Genomic DNA, 6,749 nt, shown 5'->3' with positions numbered 1-6,749 from the left:
TCATTCTATTATTTTCTGCAATGTTAAAGTTGTTTAAATGTTTCACTCTTTTAAAAATGAAAAAATGGACTAAGAGTCTGCAAATATTAGATGTATCCTGTTTTGTAATCAATGAAAAGGTCAGAAAGGCTTTTGTACTAAACAAGTCTCATTAGAGCAGTTCATTAACACAATTAGACAAAACACATTTTCCAGTTTCAGCTATCTATTCATTTGAAGGCATTTTCTGCCTTGCTTAATCAAATTTAACATGGTAGAATTTTCTTGGCTACATAATCAACATGTAATTGAAAATAAGGAGGGGTCTCCAATGAACAAAAAGTTAATTATTTAATCTTTTCCTCCCATCTATTTTAGGTAGAGATTTTAATTGAAAAGAGAAAAGCAAAGCAAATGTATTTTTAACATATGTTTATCTTTTATGTAAAAGTGAATATAATTGATATTTAAGTGGCAACAGGATTATTGAATTTAATGTCTAACTGTAATAAGAATATAGATTTAACTAGTCAAATCCAGATACTTTAATTTAATACATTAATTAATTAATGGTGATAAAGAGAACTTGTAATAGATTTTGGTATCTGACCAATAATCCCTGCTGTGATTATTTTTAAAATATGAAACTGTAATATGTGCTCCAAATATGATAGTTGTAGTTGTTTCCTTCTTGTTTAAGGTCATATATTCACTAAGTAGTTTATGCTTATTCAAATTGAAAATATTTTCAAGATTGAACAAAAGAGACTAAAAATTCTTCAGATATTTTATGAACAAATTTTTAAAGCACTTTATTTGGAATTTACTATGCCTTCATTGGCAAGTATGAGGTTTAAATTTGGTCTGCCATAACCATTTAGAAAAGAATCTAAAAATTTTCCAGTTTACTGAACAACAAAGTTTTAAAGTATGACCTCATGACTTATCCTTCACCTACATCTTAAGGTCTCTAAATTGTAAAATTATGTCTTTGTTTCTCTCTGTCGTTGTTTAACTTATCTAGTAGTCAATCTTTTTCAAAGAAACAACTCTTTTTTTCCACTATTTCTTCTTTTTTTGTTTTAGATTAATTTCTTTCCTGATGTGTTATTTCTCTACCTCCTTCCTATAAGATTGGTTCATTCTTATCTTCCCAATACGTCCAGATTCATCATAAGCTTACCCGAGAGCTCTGATTTTTTGATGTAAGAACTTATTGTGATAAACCTCTCTTTTATAACTGCCTCAGCCTCTCCAATAGGTTTCATGATAATGAGTTTTTATTTTTATTTAATTTTGGTAATTTAAATTTTATTCTCTTCCTGCTTTTACTGATATTCATCATTCAATAGTATGTTGTTTAATCTGCATGTATTTTATATTTTCTTTAACTTTTGACTGATGTTTAATTTTTCTGTACTTACTGAAACTTTAAAAAGAATCTCAATATATGATCTCTTTCAGAAAGATCCCATGAGCTTTAGAGAATGGGAATTCTTAAGTTCTTTTGGTGAGTTCTGTAAATGTCTCTTGAGTCCATTTGATCTATGATGTCATTTTAGTCATTTGTCCAACGGCAGGCGTGAGATACTGAACTCTCCATTTATTTCTGTGTGGAGTTTATTTGAGAATGTAATTATAGCAACTGATATGAGTATTAAGATTATCCTGATCTACTTTCATTTATGTAAGCCTATTATTGATACATTTATTTCTACACTGACTTTTCTAACATTTTATTATGTATAAATTGTCATTATGTAAAATTGTTAAGTTCCTTCAACAGATACTGATAACCTTTGTTTTTTTATATTTTTTTGTATAAACCTATAAGATATAAATTAAGTGTTCAAGTCTGAGAAGCTCTTGGGTATGAGTGTTATAACTAAGTCCCTGAGAATTCATTTGATATTGCTTTCCCTTGTCCACTTAATTGCTCATTCTTTTATCATCGGCTTGCAGAATAATGTTAGTATCAGAGATTCAATCAGTGAGGTATTCTATTCAGTGTTTAAAGTTAATCCCCTCTCATTCACTTAGAAATGTTTAGGACCTGTGCTGTAACAAAAGCTTTACATATTTTCTGAAGTATGTGTATAAAATGTTTACCTATGGAAAGATCACTCTTCAAGATGCTATAGGAACATTGAAAGTGCTCTATAGGAAGCAAATTAAAAGCAAGAATTTTCTCAGTGAGCCTTTAAAAAACTGGATTAACTTCTTTTCTGGATTTATTATATATATATATATATATATATATATATATATATATATATATATATATAAAATTTAAGATACTATCTACAGTAACTCACAATTTAGAGAAACAAAATTAACATGGAAGAATGATAGAATTTAAACAAAACTTAAATGCTATATAATCAGTAACATTAGCTACTATTGTTACCATTATCCAGGTTGAGATCAACTGTGAAAATTTTTGGAAGAACAGATATCTGATATCTAGAAATCAACTTTAATAGGAGAGAAAGAGGTGATCATTTCTTTAGCAAAAATGATATTTACTGAGAAGTTATTTTATATCACGTGTTTTGTCAGGCAGTCAATATGTATCAAATAATCTCATTTAAAGGCTCGTACACTTTTGAATATACTGCTTTCTAAATTGTTTTAAATCCATTACTTATAGTGTGTTTGTGTGCATGCACTCCAATGCATGCACTATGTGGTTGGCCTGGCATGGGTGGGGAGAAAATTCTCATTCTGCTTTATTAACAGAATAGTTTTCAGAACTCAATTTTTCTCTGACACTGATTGGGTTTTGGAGATCAAACTCAGGTCATCAAGCTTGATAATAAGTGCCTTTATCTGCTGAGATAGTTCCTTGATCCTTAAGTTATTCCATTGTTTGTTTGTTTGCTTGCTTGCTTTTTTATTCCAATAGAGATGAGGCAATCCGAGTTTCTATACAAATCAGTAAAGTTAAACATACATTGCTTCCCAAGATTGCTCACATTGTTTTTAGGACTTCTAGTTCACTTACTCAAGAAATTCAAAACCACCAGATCATATTATATAATATGACAAACTTAATATAATGTAATATTGTATAATAATTTTCACCAACTCATGGACAAAGCTGGAGATGTTTATATCCAGTAAATAAGTGCTTTTTTGAGGACAGGTTATAGACATGACTCATTCTGCATGACTGATTTCTGAGAATACGTTGGTAACATCCACATTTCAAGTTGTATCACTTACAAAATAGGAATGTTTCAATATCTCCTATTTTAGATCAATGGTTCCCATGAGACTATCATTCTGTGCAGGAGACTGGTAAGTCTAGAGACTTCTCTGGTTATGTAATAAAAACAGGTGTCCCTGGTGTTTAATGGATAGTCACTACAAACCACCTACAATTTTGCAGTACTGCTTCCCTTAATACCTGAAGTAACCAATGCTGAGGAACCTGTGGATGAATACATAAAAACTAGAAGAAAAACCTGCCCACCATACAAATGCTTGAAGATGCCAGTCATTATTATTATTATTGTAAGAGGAAATCTCAAGAAACAAGATGGATATGTATATTGCAGACAAATAGAGAACACCTGATGTGATCATCCACAAGATGAATTTTCGTCTTCAGCACTGGGAATCATTCGCTGTCTCCATCCAAAGCAGAAGTGTGGGTCAGTGGACGTAGTGGACATATCAGAAATTCAGAACAGTTGAATAAAAAAAGGATGAGTTCCTTCAGTTTCACAAATGTGTAATACTATTTCTATGACTTCATTTGACCTTCAGCTTGCATGTGTTGTTGGAGTAGAAAAGAAAAATTTAATGTGAAACTCATAAAATACTAAATAGTCTTTGTCCACTGTTGAACTAAGGAGCAAGTGGGATCATTGTGACAGAAGGCGTGTAAACAGACTGGGAGTATTGAGAAACTTTAGCTAGCCATTGAAGCTATGGCTTTTTGTCATTCACGATTGTTTCTATAAATATTCATGAATTTCTCTAATTACCCACAGAGCTAGCAGAAACCATAGGAAAACACTTTGTTGCAAATGACCAAGGTTAAGAAGTACAAAAGGATAAGACAGCTTTCAATGGGGTTTTGTCCTGTCCATGCCAACAAATTATATGTTTAATACCATATCTGACAAGAAGTTCCTTACTCTCTCTACATTGTTAGCAATTATCCCATGGAAAATATGAATCTGTCAGGGGGTAGTCAGGACCTAACATTTTAAGTCCTTCTGTTGAGGGAGCTTATCACTGATACTTTTCAGTTTGCACAAGAATTATAAAAAGCTGTGGTTTTGTATTATTTACCCAAATAAACAATATTCTTGTGAAAGAAATAGGCAGTTTTACTAATGAAAAATGTAAATTCCAACTTCATGTATTATTCATAAGTGTTCTGTTGCAGTTGTTATTTTGGAGTGTTCAGCTATGAAAAGTGTCTTCAGTAATGAAGTTGGATGTTAACCGCTGAATGTCAGAAATAACGATCTAGACGCACTGTAATTTTTGCTGAATGAGATCTATTATTGCTCATTTTTAGAAGAATATTTGTGTTGTCAAATGATTTCAAACCAATTATCTAGTATTGCTTGTGTTTTATATAATGATAAGGATCCAGGAAATATTACTATTAATATCACTAAATCAAGTATTGTGCTTTTTATTTGCTAAATAAATTAGCATTGACATTTTTATCAAAAAGTTATTTCCACTGTGATCGGAGTGCAAATACAATGTGTGTACGTTTTCCTTACTTTCAGAGGTTACTCAATTCACATTAACTAGCTACTGGGTTTTATTTAAAATTTTATCATGATGTTATTTTCATATGAATACTGAAATATAATTAAATAATATGAAGTAACAGAAGGTTAACTTGGTACGTCTTTGTCTCTCTCTCTGTCTGCCAAAAGACGAAACAAAATAGAACAACACAAACAAATAAACAAACAAAAACTGATATACTTAAACATTGGTTCACTTGTAGACTTATATCCAAGAGATTGTGAGCTTATCAATTTGATGTTTTAGTAAAGCAGAAAATAAGTATTGAGAAATAATATTCTTCTACTTTGTGTTAAAAACAATCATAGTGCCTGATTTTTCGTTGAGGGTATTTATTTTCTGAAAAGTTAAATTAATGACAGATACTAGTTGTAACCCAAGCTTATCACATCTGGAAGTGAGACATTTCCTTTCCTCTTACCTTTCTATAAAAGTAGTAATAGTTGAGCAGAAACAGTGACACCTAATCAGAAACAGTGGTAGCCCTGAAAATTGTTAAGCTAGGAAAAGAAAATGTAAGTGTTCCTATTTTAACTTACAACACTAACTATAAATTGATGCTGTTTCTTAAGTGAAAGACTGGACTGATGGTTCGTCTCTGAACCTGGGAAATGTGCAAAAGAAATATCATCCATATGTTTTCTCACACTGATGCCTCAATGTCACTTTTGGAAAGCATGTGCTACTCTCTTCTAAGAAAGTAAGAGTTACACATTGATCCCCAAACATTAATTGTGGAAGCCTCCAACAGCCCACTTTCACTGAAGGATAGGTCATTGCATCAGAAACTAAGCCGAGAAATAACATCATTTATCAACACCATGAATCAAATGGACCTAACAGATATTTACAGAACTTTTCACCCAAACACAGAGGACTATACCTTCTTCTCAGCACCCCATGTAACCTTCTCCAAAATTGATCACATAGGAGTCATAAAGCAAGCCTCAACCATACAAGAAGATTGAAATAATACCTGGTATCCTATCAGATCACCATGGTCTGAGGCTAGACTTCAACAACAACAGAAATAACAAAAACCTACACACACATGGAAACTGAACAACTCTCCACTTAATGACACCTGGGTCAGGAAAGAAATAAAGAAGGAAATTAAGGACTTCCTAAAATTCAATGAAAATGAAGGAACATCATACCCAAATTGATGGGACACATTGAAGGCAGTGCTAACAGGAAAATTCATAGCATTAAATGCCTTTATAAAGAAATTGGAAACATCCCACATAAGCAACTTAATGACACATCTGGAAGCCCTAAGGAAAAAAAGACAAATCAATAAATTAGAAAGAAAGAGAACAAGTCAAAGAATCAACAAAACCAGGAGCTGGTTCTTTGAGAAAAGCAACAAGATAGAGAAACCGTTAGCCAAACTAACTAAGAGGCAGAGAGACACTATCCTAATTAACAAAAATCATAAATGAAAATGGAAACATAATAAAAGACACCGAAGAAATACAAAGAATCATAAGAACCTACTTTAAAGGTATATATGCCACAAAATTTGTAAATCCAAGGGAAATGTACAATTTTCTTGATCGCTTCCACTTGCCAAAATTGATTCAAGATTAGTTAAACAAATTAAATAGTCCTATTAATCCTATAGCAATAGAAGCAATCATTGATAGTCTCCCAACCAAAAAAAGCCCAGGGCCAGATGGTTTCAGGGCAGAATTCTACCAGACCTTCAAAGAAGAGCTAATACCAATACTCTTCAAGGTACTCCAAAAGATAGAAATGGATGGAACATTACTAAATTCATTCCATGAAGCCACAGTCATGTTGATACCTAAACCCGACAAAGACCCAACAAAAAAGAGAATTTCAGACCAATTTCTCTTATGAACATTGATGCAAAAATACTCAATAAAATACTCTCAAAACGATTACAGGAACATATCAAAGATATCATTCATCATGACCAGGTAGGCTTCATTCCAGGCATGCAAGGATCATTAAATGTATGGAAGTCC

General features: G+C 32.0%; 1 long non-coding RNA gene across 1 annotated transcript; it reads left to right on the top strand.

Annotated features, from left to right (window-relative positions):
* The first annotated feature begins 1,343 nt into the window (after positions 1-1,343).
* On the top strand, positions 1,344-4,760 carry LOC311606882. The gene is made up of 3 exons (XR_014782444.1): positions 1,344-1,489; positions 3,238-3,279; positions 3,371-4,760. It is a non-coding gene; the product is annotated as an uncharacterized lncRNA (long non-coding RNA).
* Positions 4,761-6,749: the final 1,989 nt, after the last annotated feature.

Source organism: Acomys minous (assembly GCF_964271855.1).
Source record: "Acomys minous genome assembly, chromosome: 10".
NCBI classification, from domain to species: Eukaryota; Metazoa; Chordata; class Mammalia; order Rodentia; family Muridae; genus Acomys; species Acomys minous.
This window is presented reverse-complemented; position numbering and strand designations above follow the sequence as displayed.